This window comes from Sinocyclocheilus anshuiensis, unplaced genomic scaffold, assembly GCF_001515605.1.
Source record: "Sinocyclocheilus anshuiensis isolate Anshui unplaced genomic scaffold, SAMN03320099.WGS_v1.1 scaffold1762, whole genome shotgun sequence".
NCBI lineage: Eukaryota > Metazoa > Chordata > Actinopteri > Cypriniformes > Cyprinidae > Sinocyclocheilus > Sinocyclocheilus anshuiensis.
Genome location: NW_015547656.1, coordinates 431349 through 437719, shown reverse-complemented (window position 1 = coordinate 437719; position 6371 = coordinate 431349).

The following is a 6371-nucleotide window of genomic DNA, read 5'->3' as shown; positions in this document are numbered from 1 at the left end:
TTATATATTGTTGCTCTTTTGTTAGTTTTGACTGCTTTTATTGTCCTCATTTGTAAGTCGCTTTGGATAAAAGCGTCTGCTAAATGACTAAATAAAATAAAACTCAGAACACCCTAGCAACCATATAGCAACACACTAATGACTGCTCAAAACACCCTAGCGACTGAAGAGCAATGCACCAACAACAACTCAGAACACCCTAGCAACCATATAGCAACGCATTAACAACCGCTCAGAACACCCTAGCAACCATATAGCAACGCATTAACAACCATTCAGAACACCCTAGCAACCATATAGCAATGCATTAACAACGGCTCAGAACACCCTAGAAACCATATAGCAATGCATTAACAACAGCTCAGAACACCCTAGCAACCATATAGCAATGCATTAACAACGGCTCAGAACACCCTAGCAACCATATAGCAATGCATTAACAACGGCTCAGAACACCCTAGCAGCCATATAGCAATGCATTAACAACAGCTCAGAACATCCTAGCAACCATATATCAATGCACCAACAACCACTCAGAACACCCTAGCAACCATATAGCAATGCATTAACAACCACTCAGAACACCCTAGCAACCATATAGCAATGCATTAACAACGACTCAGAACATCCTAGCAACCATATAGCAATGCATTAACAACGGCTCAGAACACCCTAGCAGCCATATAGCAATGCATTAACAACATAATATACCTGTACATACAACTGTCTATTGTTATATACCTGTACATACAATTGTCGATTTGTATATTTTTTAATTCCTTATTTTACTTCTTCTATTTTTATTTTTATTTTTTATATTATCTGTGTTTTTTTGTTCTGTCACTGTCATTACAACGGCTCAGAACACCCTAGCAATCATATAGCAATGCATTAACAACGGCTCAGAACACCCTAGCAACCGTATAGCAATGCATTAACAACCGCTCAGAACACCCTAGCAACCGTATAGTAATGCATTAACAACAGCTCAGAACACCCTAGCAACCGTATAGCAATGCATTAACAACAGTTCAGAACACCCTAGAAACTGTATAGCAATGCATTAACAACAGCTCAGAACACCCTAGCAACCATATAGCAATGCATTAACAGCTCAGAACATCCTAGCAACTGTATAGCAATGCACTAACAACCACTAAGAACACCTTAGCAACTACATCACCTGCATCACCCTGGCAACCACCCACAACACAGACAACCCAAATGTACCCTACCATAGTCCTGATCAAACACACAGCTGTGATTTTCTCTCATTTGTATTCATTTCTCAGCAGGCTGGTTTTGTTTCTGGCCCTGATGAAGATGTTCTCAGACTTGACGCAGAATCATCAAGGCATTTGTCAAGGACACACGCACACAAAATAGCCACATGTGAAAGAATACAAGTTTGCGCTCTAAATATATCAGTGGGTGTCAGGCCGTGATGCTCCTGTGTGGGAGGAGTGAAGCTCGAGTCTCTCTCCATCTTACACAACACACAGAAAAACAGCGACGCTGATCCGAGGTCAGTCAGCAGCTCCGCATGGCGCTTCAGTGAGAGCGAGCTGAGCTGTGCAAACGCTCCAGCGCTCGGAGAAACACCAGACGCATCTGATCGGCTTCTCAGGGTCTCATGCAGCTCACACACAGCACAAATGAACCCTTAAAGACATCTTTAAAACAAATACGGCCAGAGGATGACGGATACTTTTGAGAGCCATAAACCTAAACTGCTTGATTTTTTATTTTGTCACAAAACTATATAAACTTGGATATACAAGTATGTCTAACTTTACATACAGTACTTACATAATGCAATACATATAGCAAATTTCAACTGCGTGATTGTTTATATATCGCAAAATGTAACTATTTTATCATCCAGTACTAATCTGCTAAATGCAACCATAAGGCATGAAGATATTAAGATATTCTAAACAATAACATCATGATTTTCTGTAAAGCTGCTGAAACAATGTGAATGTGAAAAGTGCTGTACATATAAATTGGACTTGAATACATCAACAGCTTATTTGAGTTGTTTTATATTGACTAAAGTAATGGCTGGATATTACCATGGTGTGGTGTTTCCCATTATACCTACAGTATTTCATGAACTGTTTTTAGTTTCATAACAGTTTAATAACCTGTAATACATCTTACATACAGATATGTTGCAGAACTTTTCATCTAGATACAATTTAGTTAAAAAAGGTATACTTCATTAATCAATGTCAATACACAACAGCCTCCCATAATGTCAACATGCCCTATATGAGGGACTTATGAATTTTACTTGAACAGGTTGCAGCCAGTGGATGAAAAAAGAGGTTGAAAAATCCCACAGGGACATGAGCTATTTCTAAAGACTGTAAAATAATACTTTTCATATAAGAACATGAGACTAGCAACCACACAGAGCACTTTAGAAACCACTGTTTTAAAAAAAAGGTTAATTTTATGGAAAAACACGGTGTAAAATGCTTGTATATTTTACACTTTATGTATATTGAATGACATAATGCTAATTTACAAATGTACTTGTTTGTATTAAAATATTTTTTTAAATTTGAAACGTACCAATAACCAACACGATAAAACACGTGGTACACCTTTTTAGCTATTTTCTGTTAATGTGCCAGACTATTGATTAACAATTAAGAACTAGATAAAGTTTGTCAAGACCAACTTTAGGTAGGTTTGAGAAAACCTAGCCTGAAAGTTTGAAGTAGTTGATAGAACTCTCATTCTGACGGCACCCATTCACTGCAGAGCATCCATTGCTGAGACACTGATGCAATGCTACATTTCTACAAATCTGATGAAGAAACAAACTGAATTCATAGATAGATGTTCATAGAATGTTGCTAGCATTATTTAACACATTGATAACATGATTTAACAAGTTGTTGCATGTTTTTAACATGATTAACATGTTGTTAGCATGTTGCTAGCATGTTTCTAGCATGATTATCATATTTTTAACATGATTCGCATGTAGTTAGCATGTTGCTATCATGTTTTTAACATGATTAGTATGTCGCTATCATGTTGTTAACATAATTAACATGTTTCCAGCATGTCATTAGAATGGTTTTTAACATGACTAGCATGCTGACAGCATGCTTCCACATGATTAGTATGTTAGCATTTTGCTAACTTGATTAGCATGTTGCTAGCCCATTTTTAAGATGACTAGCATGTTGTTAACATGATTAGCATGTTGCTAGCATGATTAACATGCTGTGTTCAAGTCCTCCTGGAACGTTCGTACTTACGAGTTGACAAGTCGTAATAACGACGTCAGGTGCGTTCAAGTCACTTTGCTCGGAACAATATGGCGATTTTACTTTTTTTCCATAAAATTCAACGATTTTTTAAACTTTACATCTACAAAATGATGAATAAAGAACGTGCGTCATTGTGTTTTTGCTTTTTTTCTGTTTTTATTCAATTTATGAAGGTGATGTAAACGGAATCGTTATATGTTCTTTGGTAATTATACAATAATATAATATTTTGTATATGTAACATATAGTTTTATTTTACATTACAAAAAATTAATCATTTTATTAATTTCAACAAATTTACCATCAATACAGATGCCGCATATCTAGTCTTTGGATGCGTCCATTGCATCCGACACGTTTTCTCACTGACACGCCGCCAACTCGGAAACTCGAGGCTTAAAGAAAATTTCGAGTTTCCCACTCGTAATAACGACTTTGTGTTGGCGTTCATGTGCGTTCAACTCGTAAATACGATCTATCCGACATGACTTGAACACACCAGTAGCATGTTGCTAGCTTGTTTCTAGCATGATAAGCATGTTGTTAGCCTGTTGCTAGCATGCTTCTAAAATAATTAGCATTCTGATATCATGTTTCTAGCATGATTTAGCACATCGCTAACATGTTTTAACATGTTAGCATCATTTACCACACTGTTAACGTTTTAACATGATTTAGCACACTTATGTTTTAGCATGATTTAACACATTGCTAGCATGTTTTACCATTGTTAATATGATTAACATGTTACTAGCATATTTTAACACTTTGTTAGCATGATTAGCATGCTGTAGTTTCTAGGCTTGGCTAGTGATAGATAGAAACAAAACTTGAAGTTAATCATATGTTGTATAAATCGGGGAGTTCATGGCTCATGGCTGTTTGCGCATGTATTATTGTCGCTCACAAGGGCCTCCCGCCCCTGAGCCGTGAGATCCGACACCTCCAGCTCGGCTCGTGTCTGTGCTTCTGCAGCTCTCGCGGGGGCGAGGGAGTATTTTTGGCGGTAATGCCTCGAGTTTGACAACTGCTGTTGCCGGGAACGGGCTGCCCCGGAGCACGCCCACGCCTCGACGATTCAGTGCTCTGTAACGACAGAAATGTCGCCAAAAAAAAAAAACAGATGAATCACGTGCGACAGGCTGTCACAGGCGTCTATAGACGGAACCATGTTTGGTCTCGGTTTCCGGAAGCAGCTGTAGATCTCATTATACAATGTGCTGCAAGACACAACGATAACGCAATGATGATGACATTAAACTTCAGTATGCAATGATATATACCACTCTTAAGTGACTCAAAAAGTAGACTATTTTACCCTATTTAACAGTTTCAACATGGCATTTTAAATTCCTCAAGCATCTGTCTCTATATCTTGAATACACTCTTAAAGGAATAGGTTACACAAAAATGCAGATTTGCTGAAAATTAACTCAGGCCATCCGAGATGAGTTTGTCTCTTCATCAGGTTTGGAGATCCAGTGAAAAAGTGCATCTGCTGTTGTCTCTCACGTCAAAATCCAGCCACATATGTGTTTAGAGCTGTTTAAACGCTGCTTGATCTGTGCAGATTTCTCTCCTGATTCAGACCAGAACACTTTTTCACTGGAGGAAGCGTTATTATGGATTATGGACTCTATGTATTTGAGTTAAAAACGTCTTAATGCTGGATTTGTTTCAGCTTTTGTCTTCTCCAGATGTTAACTGATGGACTGGAGTGCTGTGGATTACTTGTGGATTATTGTGATGTTTTTATCAGCTGTTTGGACTCTCATTCTGACGGCACCCATTCACTAAAGTTCTTTGGGGAACCAAATCTGGTTCTTCTATTGCATTGCGAGGGAATTGGAAACATTTACTTTTTAAGAGTGTAAAACACAAATAAATGCAGTAACTTTTCACATGATTCGATTATTTTACCTGTTTGGATTTGTTTGATAATTTTAAAAGTGCATGCATACAGAAGGATAATGCTTGAATATCACACGTATACTAAAGTCAGATGATTTTAAATGAATGATAAGTAATTAGTTACAGGTTCATTTCAAATGTATTATTTTTTTTTACAGTTACAGCATATGGGATCTGAGAGCTCAAACAATCAAGAAGACTTCCTGATATTTAACCTGTAAACAACAACAACAAAAATACATTTACTGGGCAACCAAAAGTGCATACGATATTAAGATTTGTTTTTGTTAAATAAAAGTGCATGCATTTTCCACACTTGTTTACAACATTAATTAATTCATTAATGTCTTATTCCACAGCAGCGTTGCATTCGAATGAAAATGAAACGTCCATCCCAAACGCCACCTGAGTCTCATCATCTAATAAATGAAATCTCCTTGGGTGCTGAATGCTGGTTAAATGTTATTATCAAAAGAAACTTTATGACTCATATTTGAAAATCATAGATGCAGCTGCAGTTCAGATGCGCGCTACGGCTCTTTAGCCGCTCTGTAGAAATGAAGCGTTACATAACACGCGATAAAATGAGACGCAGATGTTATTCTCAGTCACGCGTTTACCGTATGATCCTGATCTCACATCGTTTGCATGCATGCAGTGTTTATGTAACGCGAACTCTTTCTGCTCATATTAGCGATATGAACGAGCACGAGCATAATAAATGATCTGCTTTTGATTGTCAGGTCGATTTAGCATGACATTTAGATGCATGCATGAAGGTTGTATGCATGGCGTGTGCATGCAGGAGTGTCGCTGTCCGCGGTGCTGAATGCTGCAGGCGGCGGAGGCTGATGCATCAACTGCAAAAGACTTACAAAAGATCAGGAAAAGGGAGCAAAGTTGATGCAGATCAGCAGTTACGCGACAGATGGGTGTTGATGCATAACAGAGGCTTGATATTTGACATATTTCCTGTTACAAATCAGCTGAATCTCTAAAATGCAAACCACTGTGCATGGCTCGTTTGTGGTTATAAGTCTGTTATATCCGCATTGCACGGGCTTTCAGCGTGCATTCATTGTCTCGCTGTTGCTGTTCATCGTTTTAACCCATCAGAAGTCACCCGAGGCTATTTCACTTTGACACTATTCCACTGCGAACATAATGGCC